The sequence below is a fragment of the Sinocyclocheilus anshuiensis genome, unplaced genomic scaffold (assembly GCF_001515605.1).
Source record: "Sinocyclocheilus anshuiensis isolate Anshui unplaced genomic scaffold, SAMN03320099.WGS_v1.1 scaffold6599, whole genome shotgun sequence".
NCBI classification, from domain to species: Eukaryota; Metazoa; Chordata; class Actinopteri; order Cypriniformes; family Cyprinidae; genus Sinocyclocheilus; species Sinocyclocheilus anshuiensis.
The window spans coordinates 81,543-100,406 of record NW_015544825.1 but is presented as its reverse complement, the minus strand read 5'-3'; the positions used below and the strand labels follow the sequence as shown (position 1 = coordinate 100,406).

At 30.4% G+C, this 18,864-nt stretch overlaps 1 pseudogene; it reads right to left on the bottom strand.

Moving 5' to 3' along the window:
- Window positions 1-18,864, bottom strand: part of LOC107698245 (fibrillin-2-like) — a 68,434-nt pseudogene that overhangs the window by 2,252 nt on the left and 47,318 nt on the right.

The following is an 18,864-nucleotide window of genomic DNA, read 5'->3' as shown; positions in this document are numbered from 1 at the left end:
GCATTCTGATTGGCCACTGGCTCTTTCAGCCGCATTCTGATTGGCCACTGGCTCTTTCAGCCGCATTCTGATTGGCCGCTGGCTCTTTCAGCCGCGTTCTGATTGGCCGCTGGCTCTTTCAGCCGCGTTCTGATTGGCCGCTGGCTCTTTCAGCCGCGTTCTGATTGGCCGCTGGCTCTTTCAGCCGCGTTCTGATTGGCCGCTGGCTCTTTCAGCCGCGTTCTGATTGGCCGCTGGCTCTTACCGATGCACTCTGTGCGCGTGGAGCTCGGCTCGAAACCCTCGTTACATTCGCAGCGGTAGCTGCCCACGGTGTTGACGCAGCGGCCATTCTTGCAGATCCCCGGCTTGCTGCGGCATTCGTTCAGATCTGCCAGAGAGAGAGAGATGATCTGAGATGACTTATGCAACAAGACAGACGGCAACAGCACCATGAGCACATGCTATATAAAAACTACTAAATTACTTGTGTAAATTTAAATTATATCCAGTATGCAATACAGAAAATGGTTTAGGTAACATCAAATAAAAATGTTACAGATTTTAATTGCATAATATTGGTCAAATTTGACCTATTATTACATAATTATATAAAATATAAATAATTCTTCTTCTTTTTATCATATTTCTTATTTATTTTACTTGCTTTTATATTAATATTGCATAAAATACAATATTATTATTTATTATTATTATTAATACATAAATAAAATATAAATATTGTATGTATTTGTTTTATGCTGATTTTGCATACAATTTTAAATATTATTATTATTATTATTTAAAATACATGTTAAAAATGTATCCTAGACAATATAATTGGACAAAATTATATCACTACATTCTCAATACTCCAATTTACATTAATATTACATAACATTAAATTATTATTATTATTATTATTATTATTATTATTAATATTACTTATTTAGCCTAGTAAATAATTTGGCAAAATACAATAGTTACTTCAGTCACTCCAGTTTCTATTAATATTGCATAAAATACTGAAGTAGTATTTTTACTATACAGAAAAATACAACATTATATTATATAATATATTATATAATATTATTGTATATTTTTGTGTTTTTGTTTTGTATTAATTTTGCATAATTATATCATAATAAATTCATATTTTGTGCAATATTATTATAAATTGGAGTAACAAGACTGTAGTAACTATTGTATTTTGTCCTTAGAACTATTTATCAATTACGTAAAACATTACTAAATTATTTCATTTAGTTACATTTTCATGAAACTACAGTTTTTTTTGTTAAATCAAATGATCAAATAATACTACACATTTGAAATAATCAAAATTAAAATGACTAAAATTGATTAAAATTAGAACTATTTATCAATTACGTAAAACATTACTAAATTATTTCATTTAGTTACATTTTCATGAAACTATTTCCTTGTTAAATTAAATGATGAAAAATAATTACACATTTTAAATTATCAAAATTAAAATGACTAAAATGTATTAAAATTAGAACTATTTATTAATTATATAAAACATTAAATTATATCATTTAGTTACATTTTCATGAAACTATTGTTTTTTGTGAAATTAAATGATCAAATAATATAAAAAAAATTTTTAATAGAATGTAGAACTATTTATTAATATACGAGACGACTGTCTTAAATTCTTAAAGCTTTTTTTGTTAAATTAAACGATTAAAATAACAAAAATGTATCTGTAATAATTCGAATGATGTATCAATGCTATAAAGCAGTTTTTCTGAACTAGCTGAATAGTTTTGTTCAGTTACCCTCGGTCTCACGTGGACACAGCTCGCAGGGGTCGCCCCATCCCTCGCCCGGCAGCAGGCTGCAGCAGCACTTGGCTTTGGTGGTGTTGAGCGGTTTGGGGACGGAGCATTTGCCTGCTTCAAACCGCGTGAAGCAGAAGCTCTCGCGCGTGTCTGACCACAAACACACACATTCATGTGAGGAAAATACACAGAGCTGCTAAATACAGTAATATACCTCACTTCAAAGTGATGAATATTTTGATTTCATTTCTACTACTTTATACATCATTATAAATGACAACATATTGTATAAAAATAATTTAAATATAATAATTTTATAATAAAATAATATTTTTTATAAATATTTTACGTAACGCATACATTAATGCTAAATACAACTAATAAAACACCCTATATCATCTAATGCAATTGCAGAATATCAGTGTTTAAACCTATTGATATTTATGAATATGAATAATTCATTTATAAATTTACATGAAGTACAACTAATAAAACACCCTACTTTATGTAAATAACATTTTATTAATGGCAACATATATGAAACATTATAGAAAATACATGAAGTATTAGTGTTCTATAATATATAAAAAAAATTTTAAATATGAATACATATACTTTAGTTTGACATAATAAAATGTTAAAATCTTAATTAAAACAATTAAAACACATTAAATTTTTCATTAAATTAAATGATCAAAATTACTACAAATTTTCTTATAAAATGTAGAATGAGTTATTAATTATATAAAACTATTTTTAATAAATAATTAAATTTTTGTTAAATTTAACTAAATATGAATACATATACTTTAGTTTGACATAATAAAATGTTAAAATCTTAATTAAAACAATTAAAACACATTAAATTTTTCATTAAATTAAATGATCAAAATTACTACAAATTTTCGTATAAAATGTAGAATGAGTTATTAATTATATAAAACTATTTTTAATAAATAATTAAATTTTTGTTAAATTGAACTATGCAAATTTAAATGACTAAAAATTGTTTATTAATCGTTATTACATTATTAATTTATTAATTATATTAAAAATATATGAAATTGAAAATGATTTATTAATTAAATAAAACTTTAAAAATGTATGAAATTTTTAAATCTTACTTATAAATATTTTATGTAAAAAAAAAACGTTAAATACATCTTAGAAAAAAACCCATACTATTCCGTCTAATTCAATTGCAAAATATAAATATTTTAACAAACATATATATGGAACATTCATAGTTTATTTATTTATAAATTTTACACTAAGTACAACTAATTAAACATGACTTTATTAAAATAAAATATTGGATGCGATTAATCGCGATTAATCGTTTGACAGCACTAATTTAGAGTGATTTATTCACAATATGAAACAGATTTTATGAAATTATTAAATGGTTTGTTGAATTTAAATGATCAAAATTAAAAGTTTTTTAATTTTATAAAATCGTGTATGTAAAAAACAATTCCACAATTGCAAAATATCAATATTTAAACACATGAATAACTATGAACATTTATATTCTATTTATAAATTCACACAACTACACTAGAATGATTTATTAAACGGATTCATACGATAGAACTCAGATCTATTTAATAAGGCAGTTCACCTAAAATAATAAAAATAATAGTTGTAAACAGCAACATAATAAAATAAAATGTATAAAATGGAGAGTTCCGGTCCTTGATTCTGATTGGTTGAGCCGTGTTCGAAGCTGTTGTAAATTACTCTACAAACATACACCTTTGTTTACTTCTGTGTGTCGCTCGGCAACCACTTTGTTGGAACCACAACTGTTTCTGAGGAACTACATTGTTTGGTGGAAGAATACTGTTTTTATTAATATCATTACACTTTATTTGCTCTGTTTTATTTTGTGAAACCTTACTACGTATATGGAATAACCGTTTTATAAAAGCAATAAGCCCTGTGAAGCCGTGGTTTACAGTGAATTTATAACAGCTAAGGGGGTTTTCGCGTTCGCGTCGTGCCCAACAACGCCCCTTAGCTGTTATAAAATTCACTGTAAACCACGGCTTCACGGGGCTTATTGCTTTAATTGATTATAAAAGGCGATTGATATGATGAAATGTGTTTCTCACCGAAGCAGCGGCGGCCGTTGTCGGACAGCACGAACCCGGGCTGACAGAGGCACTGGAAGCTGCCCGGCGTGTTTTTACACGTGCCGAACTGACAGATGTTGGGCTCCACGTTGCACTCGTTGATATCTGTGCAGGACGGGACGGGTCAGCGCGGCTCACAGGTGTGTGTGTGTGTGTGTGTGTGTGACTGAAGCTCTTACCCACACACTTGTCGTTCTGCACCTCGTATCCGGGCGGACAGATGCAGCGGAACGAGCCGTCCAGATTCTGACAGGTCCCCGGCTGACAGGCGCCCGGCAGCGTCACGCACTCGTTAATATCTGACACCACACAAACACTCACATCATTACATTACAGTTAGGCCTGTCGCAATAATCAATACATCGACTTATCGCACAATATATGTACATGACCTCAGTCATTTTTGGTGACGCAATATATCGCCCATTATATTTACATACATTACATTACATTTGCATGATATTTACAAAACACTATAAAAACACGATAAAAAAATGTTTTGTACATTCCACTTGCACCTGTGTCTTTCGCAGCTTCTCGTACATAACGTGGTGTAGTTGGTGCTAGTTCAAATTTAAAAAATGCTTCTACAAAGTTTCATCTGCAGATATGGCCTTGTTTAGGGATCTGTGTCTTTGTGCATACGCACATCTGACTGCTGAGTAGTGATTGTGTTTTTCAGCAATAGTGTGCACCCTTAACCCCTTAACTGTCACCGTCCAACTCTTTTTTTTTGTCATTTTTCTCTATCAAATCCTTTAGTAATCATCATAAATCATATATCATTTGAAAGCTTAGAAGCCCAAGATTCATCTTGATTTCACCATTTTCAAATCGGACATTGCGTTACCATGGAAATGGTACTTTAAAATCTTTTGGCGGTCTCCTCCCCCTTAGTGGGCAGTGTCAAGTGTCATATTACAAAATGCATTACGCTCTTTTACAATCAAAACTTTTTATAATCTTGACAAAAAACATATAATTGGAAAGGTCTGAGTCTCAGGATTCCATATTTGGTGGTTATTTTGAGTAATATTGTAATATTAAGTAATATTGACAGAGAAATCTAGACATTTGTGAAAAATGCATCAACAAATTTAATGGCGTTTGGATGGCACCCAGTGGCTGTTTGTGGTATAACACCCTACATAAAATCTCAGAGGAACCTCAATTTTTTTCATATCAACTTCAAATTTGGAACATAACTTATTTAGACATAAGGCTTTAATTTTATATCAATTTTAGAGTAAAACCTGTTATGTAAAATATTTATTATATATAAAATAAAATAATAAAATTAATATAGTGCATTTTCTTTACAGTAAATTTAAACTAGCATAACTTTTTGATACTTTAATTCTTTAAAAAAACTCCACTTTTGCGATAATCTGCTGATTTTCTTCTTTAAAAAGAGGCCACCCTTATGTCTGTATTCCAAAATGTTCATAAATTACAACAATTTAAGTTTGGATAGTGCACCTGCATGCCTATTTTAAAAAATGGGGGGTGACAGTTAAAGTTACAGAGAAAAGATAGTCAGGGAAAAATCTGTCATAAAATGGTGTTAAAATGACAATAATATGGCTTATCGCAATTTTTTTAATGGGGCAATATATCGCACAACAAAAAGTTGTTATCATGACAGGCCTAATTAATTACAGTCCTGCACAACACAATACATGATGACCAGAGCAACTAAACTACAGCAAAGATAGCAGTCTGAAAAAGTCTTTAAATGACTAAAAACAGCAGCTTTGATAACAGGGTGATGTGTTTTTAATTATACAAAAAAAAATAAAAATTCTAAGCAGTGTTTGGCAAACAAATTTATCTAAAAAATAGTGGTTAAATATGTATATAAATTATATAATATATATCTGACAAATAAAATATGTAATAAATGATAATAGATATGTTATACTTGTACAAAAAAATTTATAATTTTTAATGTATTTCTTTTTAATATAAAATCTATAATAGATATGAAATGTGTATACATTTTATTTCTAAATATTTGAATGTAAAACACAAATTCGTCCTAAATATGACTAATAAAAACACCCGGTCATCTAATTCAATTGCAAAATATCAATATTTAAAGTTAGTATTTATAAAGCAAATATTTTAAAATCAATATTTATAAATATCTATTTTTATTTATAAATGTACATTAGGTACAACTAATAAAACACCCTACATTATCTAAAAAAAAAACGTATTAATGGCAAAATATTATATAAAATGTATGAAATATTAGTAATATATATGATAAAATATATTTAAAATATGTAAACATCTTATTTATAAATATTTTTATGTAAAACAAATTTTTGCTAAATACAATTAATGAATCACCATATTTCATCTAATTCAATTGTAAAATACCAATATTTAAAGAAATTAATTACATATTTTATTTATAAATTTACACTAGGTAAAACTACTAAAATGCCCTACTTTATCTAGATAAAATAATATTTATTTTATTTTATATAATATTTTATTATATTTATAAAATACATAAAAAAATTAGTAATATGAGACACATAATAAAATATATTTAAAATATGTGTACATCGTATTTATAAATATCTGATGTGAGTAAAACTAATAAAACACCCTACTTTATGTAAACAAATGCATGTTTATGAACATCTAGAATTGATTTATTAATATTATTCACCTTCAACTAATAAAACGCTATTTATAAATCGCAAAACACAAATTATGATTAATATATAAAATGTATTTGTAAATGTAAATATTTAAATTGCTAACAAAACGTGGGATTTTTATTTTGAAATAAGGAGTGTGCTCACGCTTATTTTGTCAAACTGTATTTTATATTACAAAAGCGAGGTTATTTGGCTTATTTGGTCTACGGGTAGTTAAAGAGGTGTCAGGGGTCTCTGTTGATGATCTGTACAGTAAGAGGCTCACCGACGCAGTTCTTGCCATCCGGCGTCAGGTTATATCCGTCCAGACACAGACACCTGAAGGAGCCCATGCTGTTGATGCACTGGCCGTTCCTGCACACCTGACTGGCGTGAACGCTGCACTCGTCGATATCTGAACACACAAGCATTCCTCATCAGAAACCACCTCTGCTGTCATTAGGATATCACACGTGTACACATAGTTTGAGATTAACACTCGTAGAATCAGTAACAAATGATGGTCGGTATATTGAATTTCTGTGACATTTTAACTACAATGTTCATAAAACGTCCAAAATATGATTACAAAATGAGTACATTATCTTTGCATGCACATTTTAGCTCATATATTTAGCATAATATTTTATTTCAAAATGTTTGAAGACCCAACATTTTGGACTTAATTATTATTAATTATTGCTTATAATTATCTGTAAAAATGTAAAACACACACACAAAAAACCAAAACAATTAAAGACAAATTTCTGTACAGTATTAAATAGTTAATTATGTATGTGTTTAAATGGTTGAAGTCGCAATATAAAACGTTTAAAATATTAAGATAAATAAAATTGTAAAATATGCACATTTATTTACAATGTTAAATTGTTAATCATGTATTTAAAAAGTTTAAATGGTTAAAGCCACATTATAAAGTTTAAAATAAATTTAAAATTGTAAAGTTTCATTTTAATTGAAGGAAGCATTTAAGTCTTTCCTGCTAATATGCAAATTTCTTTACGAGTTTAAATGGTTAAAGTCACATTATAAAAAGTTTAAAATAAATTTAAAATTGTAAAGTTTAATTTTAATTGAAGGAAACATTTAAGTCTTTCCTGCTAATATGCAAATTTCTTTACAATATTAAATAGTTAATTATGTATTCTAAGAGTTTAAATGGTCACATCATAAAAAGTTTAAAATACATTTAAAATCATAACATTTCATTTTGATTAAATTATAGGAAATATTTTAGTCTTTAAATGGTTAAAAATCACACAAAAAAGTTTGAAATCAATTTTACAATTATTTCCTTTCCTTTATTCAAAACGAACCTTTAAAATTTTTTTAACTTTTCTAATGCGATTTTAACCATTTAAACTCAAACATTTAAATACATAATTAACCATTTAATATCAGTGTGCATATTATCAGCAATAAAGACTAAAATGTTTATTTTCCTTTAATCAAAATGAAACATTTTAGTCTTTAATGCTGATAATATGCGCATTTCTTTGTGATATTAAATGGTTAATTATGTATTCAAAGAGTTTAAATGGTTAAAGTTAAAAAAAAAACTTTAACATCCTGTTTCAGTTTCATTTTAATTAAAGGAAACATTGAAGTCTTTCCTGCTAATATGCAAACTTCTTTACAATATTAAGTAGTTAATCATGTATTTAAAGTTTAAATGGTTAAAATCACAATCTAAAAAGTTTAAAATAAATGTTAAAATTGTAAAGTTTCAAACTGATAAAAATATCACGTAATCATTAGAGCCCGACCGATATATCGTTTTGCCGATATTATCGGCCGATATGAGCATGTCGCAGATATATCGGTATCGGCGAATATGCTGCCGATATGAACATTGTTTTTTACAGAACATATAATGCAGATTAAATGCTTCTGTGGATGGTTAATTTTTAACAGCAGATTCAGTGACGTTAGAGACTAGAGCTGATCTCCGCATCACGGCACGCATCTGCGACGCATTAAAGCCTTTGTTACGGCCACCGGAGCTGACCACTCAGTCAATGCTGGTGTTTATACCAGAACTCATGCTTATCACATCGGTCACATCACACGGCAATGATACAATAGAAGTCTATTGTATTTTGTCACGCCGCGCCGTTAGTATAGTTAGTATCTTTCTGCAGTCCAATAGACAGCAGTGCGGTGGTGGCTTGAGTCTGTTGAATGGTGATTCAACGCTACGTTGACACCTAGTTGGAGAGACTCAATGCTAAAGTAAATAAATATCAATGTCCCCGTCTTTTACTCTCACAATGAGCTTATCATATTCGTTTGCTACATTAGTAGGGCCCTATGATTTCCGCGATGCAGAAAACATGGACGGAATCGCGGAATCCAGTCATAAAAACTGAATTTACTGTATAACGCGGAATTTAATGGAATTTGTCGTATTTTGATGAATAAATAAAAAACAGGTCAGTACATATAGACTGTGTCTGTGAATATTAAACTGCAAAAAGACTTATTTAAATACGAATGTTCTGCATGTTCATTTGATTACAAGAAAATACACAACACAGAGTTTGTGAAAAAATATATTATTGAACTGTGTTTATGTGAGATTCGTCCATAATCATTATTATTATTTATTCATTTTAGATGTTAAAAATGTGTTTATGTATATATATTCTGTTTATGTAGGCTATATACTGTATTCTATATACAGTACCAGTCAAAAGTTGGGGAAATGGGAAGTGTGTCCAAACTTTTGACTATACTGTACTATAATATAGCCTACACATAAAGAATATCGGCCGATATATCGGTATCGGTCTTGTTTTACTCCCTAATATCGGTGTCGGCATCGGCCCCCAAAAAAACCATATCGGTCGGGCTCTAATAATCATAGTCATTATGGAAATATATTATTAACAGGTTTCCAGTCACATTATGGTGGCTCTATAAGCGTCCAGAAGCTGTAACAGTTGTTTTCTCACCCATGCAGTCATTGTTGTGCGTGAGCTCGAAGCCGGGGAAGCACAGGCAGTTGTAGGAGCCCACAGTGTTTTTACAGGTGCCGTTTCCACATGGCTGCCGCTCGCACTCGTCGATATCTGCCAGAGACAGTGAGATTAAGCCCATCACACGTGATTCAGAGCGATCGATAACCGCTGCAGACACTCACCCATGCACATGGTCTGGTCCGGTGTGGTCTTGAAGCCGTTGTGGCACAGACAGCGGAAGCTGCCCTGAGTGTCGATGCACTCGCCGTGACTGCAGACGTTCGGGATCTCCTGACACTCGTTGCGGTCTGACAAAACACGCCGCCACAACACAATAAAGCCACAAAATCAGCCAGAAATGACACTTTATGAACAAATAAGATAAAAAACAAATAAATATATTTTAAAAAGATTTTAAAAAGTAGTGAATTAGTAATAAAATAAAATAATAAATTTTAATAATAAAATAAAACAAGTTAATGATACAAGGATAGACATGAAACGGTTCTTTTAATTTCATTCAAATAAATAAAAAGATAACTACATAAATTATTCTGGTCACACTTTAGATTAGAGCCCAATTATCACTAGTAAGAGTAATCCCTTACTTTACTTTTTCAAGGGAAAAGTAATTAAATTACAGTAAATAATTACTTAGAAACTAATTACACCCAACGCTGGTTGTGGCATTCAAATCATTGTCTATTTGCATAAAATAAAAAAAAAACAATGAAAAATAATAAGTAATTTATCAGTCATACATTTTTTTTTTTAAATAATTTAAGTAGACGTTAGATGGGTTGTTTTTTGAAGTTCAAATTCAGGGTCTATTTAAATAAAAAAGTTAATTTGCATAAAATAAAGTCAAAATAAACAATTAAATCAAACAAAATAATAAATAAGAATAATTAAGCAGTCATTACTCGAGTTGGTTCTTTTAAGGTGTGGCTTTCAAATTTAGTCTGCATTTAAATAAAATAAAATAAAATAAACAAATATAATTTATGTAAATAATTTTAGATTCAATTATTGCTGCCACAATGACTATAAAATGTAAACAAACATCCCTGTAAAATAATACAACCAAAACAATGTTAATTAAATAAACAGCACAGATTTTTGTGAATCTGGCGCATTTTATAATGAACCCCAGTTGCATAAATAGCAATAACATTATACCAGCACACATTGTGCCTGCTAAAGTTGTGCAAGTGGTTTTGCACAAAAAAAAAAATTGTGCGCAATTAATGCCTACTTAAATGATTTATTTTGTTTTGTTTTATTCTGACTGAATTTGAATGGCAAAAACGAACCCATCTAATGACTGGTTAAATCATTTTTATTTTATTACATTTTTAATTTAAAGGGGTCATATGATGCGATTTCAAGTTTTCCTTTATTTGAAAAATAATGTGTTTTTTGAACATTAAAGCATGTCAACATATTCTGTTACACCAAATACACCAAATAATGATCTTTAAAATAGCATCATATGACCCCTTTAATTTATTTAGTAAATTTGCTAAACAGTGGCGGACTCACCGAGGCAGGCTCCGCTGGGCGACAGCTTGAATCCGGCCGAACACTCGCAGCGGTAGCTGCCGGGGATGTTGATGCAGTTGGCGTTTCGCTGGCACAGATTGTCGCCGCTGTTGCACTCGTCGATATCTGTGGCAAACAGACGGCGTAAGTCAAGAAATACGACAGCGATCTTCAGTACAGAGGCATTCGCGCGTCGCTACCTTCGCAGATGAGCAGGATGTTGTTGTAGCTGAAGCCCATCGGACACTCGCAGCGGAAACTGCCGATCTGGTTGATGCAGACGCCGTTCGCGCAGATTCCCGGGATCTCGCGGCACTCGTCGATATCTGGGGGGAATATAAACATGCCGTTCGTTTGAAAGTGCTCGCGCAGAGCGTGTGTTGATGAAGTGAGATGTTTCAGCCGACTCACCGATGGGTTTTCCGGTGTGAATGTCGATGATGAAACCGGGAGCCTGATTTCCACACAGCAGCTGATACTCGGCTGCAGGAGACACAAAATAAACACACATCAGTGAGAATATAATCAGTCCGGAGACTGAATTTAATGCCACAGCCTCAGAAAAACAAGACCCAAATAATGAATGCTTAAATTATTTATATACATTTATTTTACTTTAATTTTATGCGATGCAAAGCAAAAATAGCCTGAATTTCAATGCCAAAAATTGCTTAAATCGTTAATATTTGTATATTTATTTTTATATCGTTTTTTTATTTTATGCAGTGCTGTGCAATGCATTTTATTCTATTGTATTTTGACTTGTGACTTTGAATGCCACACCCTCAGAAACAAAGACCCAAATTATTTTATTTATGTATTTATTTCCTATTTTTTATTTTAAAAAAAGTAGCCTCAATTTTAATGCCACACCTTCAGAAACCAAGACCCACCTAAAATAACTTTACTGCTTAAAAATAATTTTACAACTTAATTTAATTTAAAATTTAATTTAATTTAATTCAAAAGTAGCCTGAATTTTAATACACACCTTCAAATTCTTTTATTTATATATTTAATTCCATTTTTTTTAATTTTACTTTATTTTTTTTATTCCATGCAAATGGAGCCTGAATTTGAATGCCACACCAAGGCCTAATTTAATTTAATTAAAAAATAGCCTAAATTTTAATGCCACACCTTCAGAAACCAAGACCCACCTAAAATATTTTCACTGCTTAAAAATAATTTTACAATTTCAAATTTGATTTATTTCAAAAGTAGCCTGAATTTTAATGCACACCTTCAGAAACCAAGTCCCACCTAATGACTGCCTAAATTATTTATATTTCTATATTTATTTTTAATTTTATACTATTTTATTTTATGCAATGGAAAATTTGCCTAAATTTGAATGCCACACCCTCAGAAACTATGAGATATATTTATTTATATTTTTAATTGTATGCGGCACAACACATTTAATTTAATATTTATTAAATTTTATTCAAAGCCAAGCAATGCAAATGAAGTGTACATTTGAATACCACACCATCAGAAACCAAGGCCCAACTAAATTAAATGATTTATATTTATATTAGTTATTTTCTATATGTATTTTTTTATTTTATGCAATGCATTTTGTTTTATATCATTTCTTTTTTACATTTTATTTTGTGCAATGCAATGCATAGTAATGTCTGTGTATTTTCTCAGTGATTTCTCCTCCATTATTTTGACTTTTGTTGAATGCCACTGGCATCCACTTTCATTATGTATTTAGACATGCTTCTCCCACACTCACACGTGGCTGGTGTGGGACAGGCCTCGCAGGGTCTGTTCCAGGCTTTGCCCACGTTATAGGCGCAGCAGCACATCTTCTTGGTCATGTTGAAGGAGAGCTCGTTCTCGCAGGTGTCGTTGAAGTTGCGGTAGCACACGCTCTTTCTCATATCTGTGAAACAAACACGGATGAGCTCAGGAAGCTGTGATTCAGTCCTAAACGCTCGCCGAGCGACTCTTACCCATGCAGTTGTTTCCTCCGTTCACCTGCATGTACTCGGGCGGACAGACGCAGGTGTAGTTTCCCAGCGTGTTGTAGCAGGTTCCTGGACCGCAGATGCCGATGTGTGCCGTACATTCATCAATATCTGAGAGAATCCATCAGAAAATATATCAGCATTCAGACACTCGATCGACTCCAACTCTTTCTGTCTCGTTGCTCCTTTTATAGATGTTTTTATTACAATTATACAAATTAAATACCGTAAAATTAATTCAAGATAAGTTATATAGTGTTAATAATTTCATTAAAAGTAAATTACACAAATTCATAAAAATACATTCATAAACATTCAAATAAAGTTAAATAAAAGTAATGCATTTAAATTAAATAAAATACATTCAAATAAAAGTTACTAAACTTTTGAAAAGTGATTTCTGTTAAATAAAATATCTCTTTTTGAAGTGGACTTTGAGCTTTGTAACTTTGCAGATCTTTTTCATGCTCAAACAGCAACATTACAGACTAACTAAAGTTGAAAAAGTGAAAAAGCATAATAGCACCCCTTTAAATAATTAAAAATGATAAAAAATTATAAAAATACAAAAAAATATTAAATAATATAAATTTAATATAAAACTACTTTCATAAAAAATACTTAAAATAAAATTTGTAAATAAGAAATGACAAAGTAATTATTTTATTTTTTAGATAAAAGTAAATGAAATTGAATTAATATAAATTGCTCATATAAATACATTCATAAAAATAAATTAAGGTTACTAAAAATTTTAATTCAATAAATGTAATTAAAAGTTAATTTAATTCTTAAAAATATTAATATTTAACTTTAGTATAAACATGTAATTGAAATTAATTCAAATGTAATCATTTTTATTCACTTAAAAGTAAATTCCACATTAAAGTATTCAAATATGAATCTACATTGAAATTAAAATACTCATACATTTATTATAAAATTATTTAAGTTATTTTATTTAATTAAAATCACACAATTATGAATTATTAAAATAATTCATAAAAATATATGTACATTTAATTAAATAAATTTAATTATTAGAATATTGACATGCATTTTTTTGTATATTGTTTAAATTGAATTTAAAATTACATTTAATTAAAAGTTAATTATTTAATTTAAATTACAAAAATAAAATATTTAATTGAAAATACATTCCTAAAATAAATCAAGGTTACTTAACATTAAAATTCAATAAATGTAAATTTGATTAAAAATTAATTAATGATTGAAATTCATTATATATTTAATATAAATATTAAATTGTTTAATTAAATGTTCATTATTGTTATATTAATATTTCAATGTTATATTTAATTAAAAGTCAATTAAACAAATAAATTAATGCATAAATAACAATTAATCAAATAATTAAATGACTAAAAATGCAATTAAATTACTAAATTTAAATTTAAATTGCTGAATAAAATGACTAAACACTAAAATCTCTCTGAGCTCTTTGGCTGCTGTCGGTCGGACCTTCGCAGATGCGCGTCTCCTCGTTGAGGTAGTATCCGGCGGGACACTCGCACTGGAAGCTGCCGAAGGTGTTGACGCAGTTTCCCCCCTGACACAGACCGGGCAGCTCCTGGCACTCGTCGATGTCTGAGAGTGGGACAGAGAGATTATTAATGTAGGCGTCGTTAGACTCAGACCGCAGGTGTAGCACTGTTGATCCGCTCTTACCCTCCAGGATGACGGTGATGGGATTGGGCCGGAAACCCTCTCCTCCGGGGCACAGCGTTTTGTACTCGGCTGTGAGGAGACACACAGTTCAATACAATCAGTCTGTGCTCGTGGCAGAATGAGTGAGTGGCATTTTCGACTGTTTTTAATTGGCTGATGCTTGTAGCGATATTTAGGTAGCAGAGTGAGCGACAGCTGTTAAAATTATCATATATTTGTACAAATTACTATTAAATGACAGTAAATGAGGCAAAAATTGTCTCTGGGAATTCAAGTTTTAGGTGGTTTTACTACAGCACAGGTATCGGCTGATGGGAAAATAGCTAAATATTTACAGATATATCGGTCTCTTACTTGTATTTGTGTTACACTTTACAAGAAACTAAGACTCAAATAAGTGGGAATAAAACATAAATAATCGTATATATTCTTAATGATTTATCGGCTGATTGGAAAATAGCTAAATATTTACCGATATATCGGTCTCTTGCATGTATTTTTGTTACACTTTACAATATACTAAAATAAGACTCAAATAAGTCGGAATAAAAAAATAATAATAATTGTATATATTCTTAATAATTTATCGGCTGATTGGAAAATAGCTAAATATTTACCGCTATATCGGTCTCTTGCATGTATTTTTGTTACACTTTACAATAAACTAAAATAAGACTCAAATAAGTCGGAATAAAAAAATAATAATAATTGTATATATTCTTAATAAATTATCGGCTGATTCGAAAATAGCTAAATATTTACCGATATATCGGTCTCTTGCATGTACTTTTGTTACACTTTACAAGAAACTAAAATAACACTCAAATAAGTCGGAATAAAAAATATATATATATATATATATTCTTAATAATTTATCGGCTGATTGGAAAATAGCTAAATATTTACAGATTTATCGGTCTCATGCTTGTATTTTTGTTACACTTTACAAGAAACTAAAATAAGACTAAAATAAGTGGGAATAATAATTGTACATATTATTAAAAATGTATCGGCTGATTGGAAAATAGCTAAATATTTACCGATATATCGGTCTCTTGCTTGTATTTTTGTTACACTCTACAAGAATCTAAAATAAGACTCAAATAAGTGGGAATAAAAAAATAATAATGCATTTATTTTATAATTCATTTTATATGTATAGCTCTGTAAATATTGATATAGCTGTGTATCCAAATGATCACTGCTGCTTATTTTTAAATATGCTTAAGTGAAACTGAAGTTAATATTGCGTAAACTAATTTCATTTAATTTCAACTATATGTGACCACAAAACCAGTCATAAGGGTCCATGTTTTTAACCTAAGATTTATACATCAACTGAAAGCTGAACAAATAAGCTTTCCATTGATGTATGGTTTTTATGATAGAATAATCTTTGGCCGAGATACAACTATTTGAAAATCTGGAATCTGAGGGTGCAAAAAAATCTAAATATTGAGAAAATCGCCTTTGAAGTTGTCCAAATTAAGTTCTTAGCAATACATATTACTGATCAAAAATTAACTTTAGATATATTTACAGTTGGAAATTTACAAAATATCTTCACGCAACATGATCTTTACTTAATATCCTAATGATTTTTGGCATAAAAGAAAAATCGATAATTTTGATCCATACAATGTATTGTTGGCTATTGCTACAAATATACCTGTGCTACTTATGACTGGTTTTGTGCTCCAGGGTCACATTTAATAACATTTTAGCATGTTCGTTATATACGAAATGCATATCTGTATATAATCGTTATGTTAGCTATTTGCCACCCTGCTTTCCAGATTCATTACTGGCCACTGAGAAAAGCGATATGTTTGGACTGCTAGAGGTCAGTATTGAGGTAGTGTTGTTCGTACAGGAGTTGATGGGCGGGCAGAGTTCGCAGGGGTTTCCCCAGGCTCCGCCCAGCGAGCAGCAGCAGGAGGCGCGGGTCACGCCCACCCCGATCTCAGCGCTGCAGGAGATTCCTCCGTCGCCGCGGTCCAGCGTGTCCAGGAAGCAGTTCCCCACTCGCGTGTCTGACAGAGAACAGAGACAAGCCGCGTTACGTTTACAGTGATGGCGATGAATGTAGCAGACTGAAGCGGGACGGCTCCATACCGACGCAGCCCACGCCCGACGGGTTGAGCTCGAAGTCCGGCGGACAGTTGCACAGGTAGCTGCCGGGCAGATTCACGCACACGCCGTTGATGCAGTTCACAGGGTCGAAACACTCGTTAATGTCTGCCAAAGAGAGACGGATGAGAGACAAAAGTGAGAAATGAAACACGGTCCTGATGAGATTAATACATCTGCATGTCTTCATTCAAATTATTAAAAATATTGTAAAATTGCATTAAATATAGGTTAAATACTTCATTCGGTTTAGTACTTTATTAAAAGTAAATTACGCAACTAAATTAATAAAAAAAAAACAATAAAATTAATACGTTGCTAAACATTGAAATTCCATAAATGTGCAATTATTAAATTAAATTATTAAATAAAAAATGTATTTCACAATATTATTATAAATTGAAATATAAATTAAAATATTGATATAAATGTAAGACAATTATTTAATTAAAATTATTTTATTATTTTATTTAAACTAGAATTACACAAATAAAATGGTTCATTAAAATAGTTACTAAACATTAAAATTAAATGTAAAATGTATTCATTAAAATTTATTGCATTTAGTTATTTTATTTAAAGTAAAATTAAACAAACAAATAAAATAAATTTGAGAAAAAAGCGATTTAAGTCCACGATGCTCAAAAATGAGGCTGTTTTGTTGATGTTTGCTGAAATTTATATATTTGCATGTCTTTATTAAAATACAAAATAATGTAAAATTTATTAAAAGTTCTATACTTTATTTTTTTATAAAGTGTAGATTTAATAAGTGGATTTAAGTGTGGATCATCATGGATTTAAGTCCACGATGCTCAAAAATGAGGCTCTTTTGTTGATGTTTGCTGAAATGTATATATTTGCATGTCTTTATTCAAATACAAAATAATGTAAAATTTATTAAAAGTTCTATACTTTATTTTTATTATTTCACCAAAACTAAAAATACACAGACAAATAAATGTATTACACATAAGTAATTTAAATATGAATATACAATTATTTAATCAAAAGTGTATTACTATTATTATTATTATTATTATTATTATTATTATGTCAATATATAGTAAATCACATCAACAAATAAAATGTTAATTAAATAAATCAATGTTACCAAACAAGTCAACAAAACAACAAAATTCAATTTAAAATGAATTAAGACAATGAATCTAACTTGATATAAATGCAATATATTTCATTCAAATATTAATCTAAAACGATTTACCTACAAATAATAATTTAAATTAAAAGTAAATTACACACAAATAAACTTTTATAAAATAAATTAAGGAAAAATATGTATTTGATTAAATTGTTTTTCATTTAAATTAAAATAAATATTATAAATAATTATAAAATACATTTTGAATATAAAATGATTTAATTAAACTTTAATTATTTATTATTTGACAGTAAACTACAAAAAAATAATAAAATAATTTACAAAAATACAAGGCTACGCTCACATTTAGTGCCTCTTTTGTCAACAGTCTTAAGATCTCTCCATGATGCCGTGATTCGAGTGTGTGTGTGTGTGTGTGTGTGTGTGTGTGTGTGTGTGTGTGTGTGCGTGTGTGTCTCACCTGTGCAGTTTCCTCCGCTGCGGTCCAGCTCGTAGCCGTAGTCGCAGATGCAGCGAAACATTCCCGGCAGGTTCTGACACGATCCGAACACGCAGATGTTCTGGAAGTTACACTCGTCGATGTCTGCCGGACGACACACTTTCCCTGGCAGGCCTTGCTGTCTTCAGTCGGGGTGAAGCCCATCTCACACTCGCAGCGATATCCGCCCGGCGCGTTCAGACACTGACCGTTCTCACACAGATTCACGTTATCAGCGCACTCGTCCATGTCTGCAGACAAATACGCAAACCACCAACAATCCTGCCATTTATGTCAAGTTTTATAGCAGAAAAAGATGCTGGACAAACAAACTTAGGACCAGAGACTAGCAAAAAAAATTTAAATGTA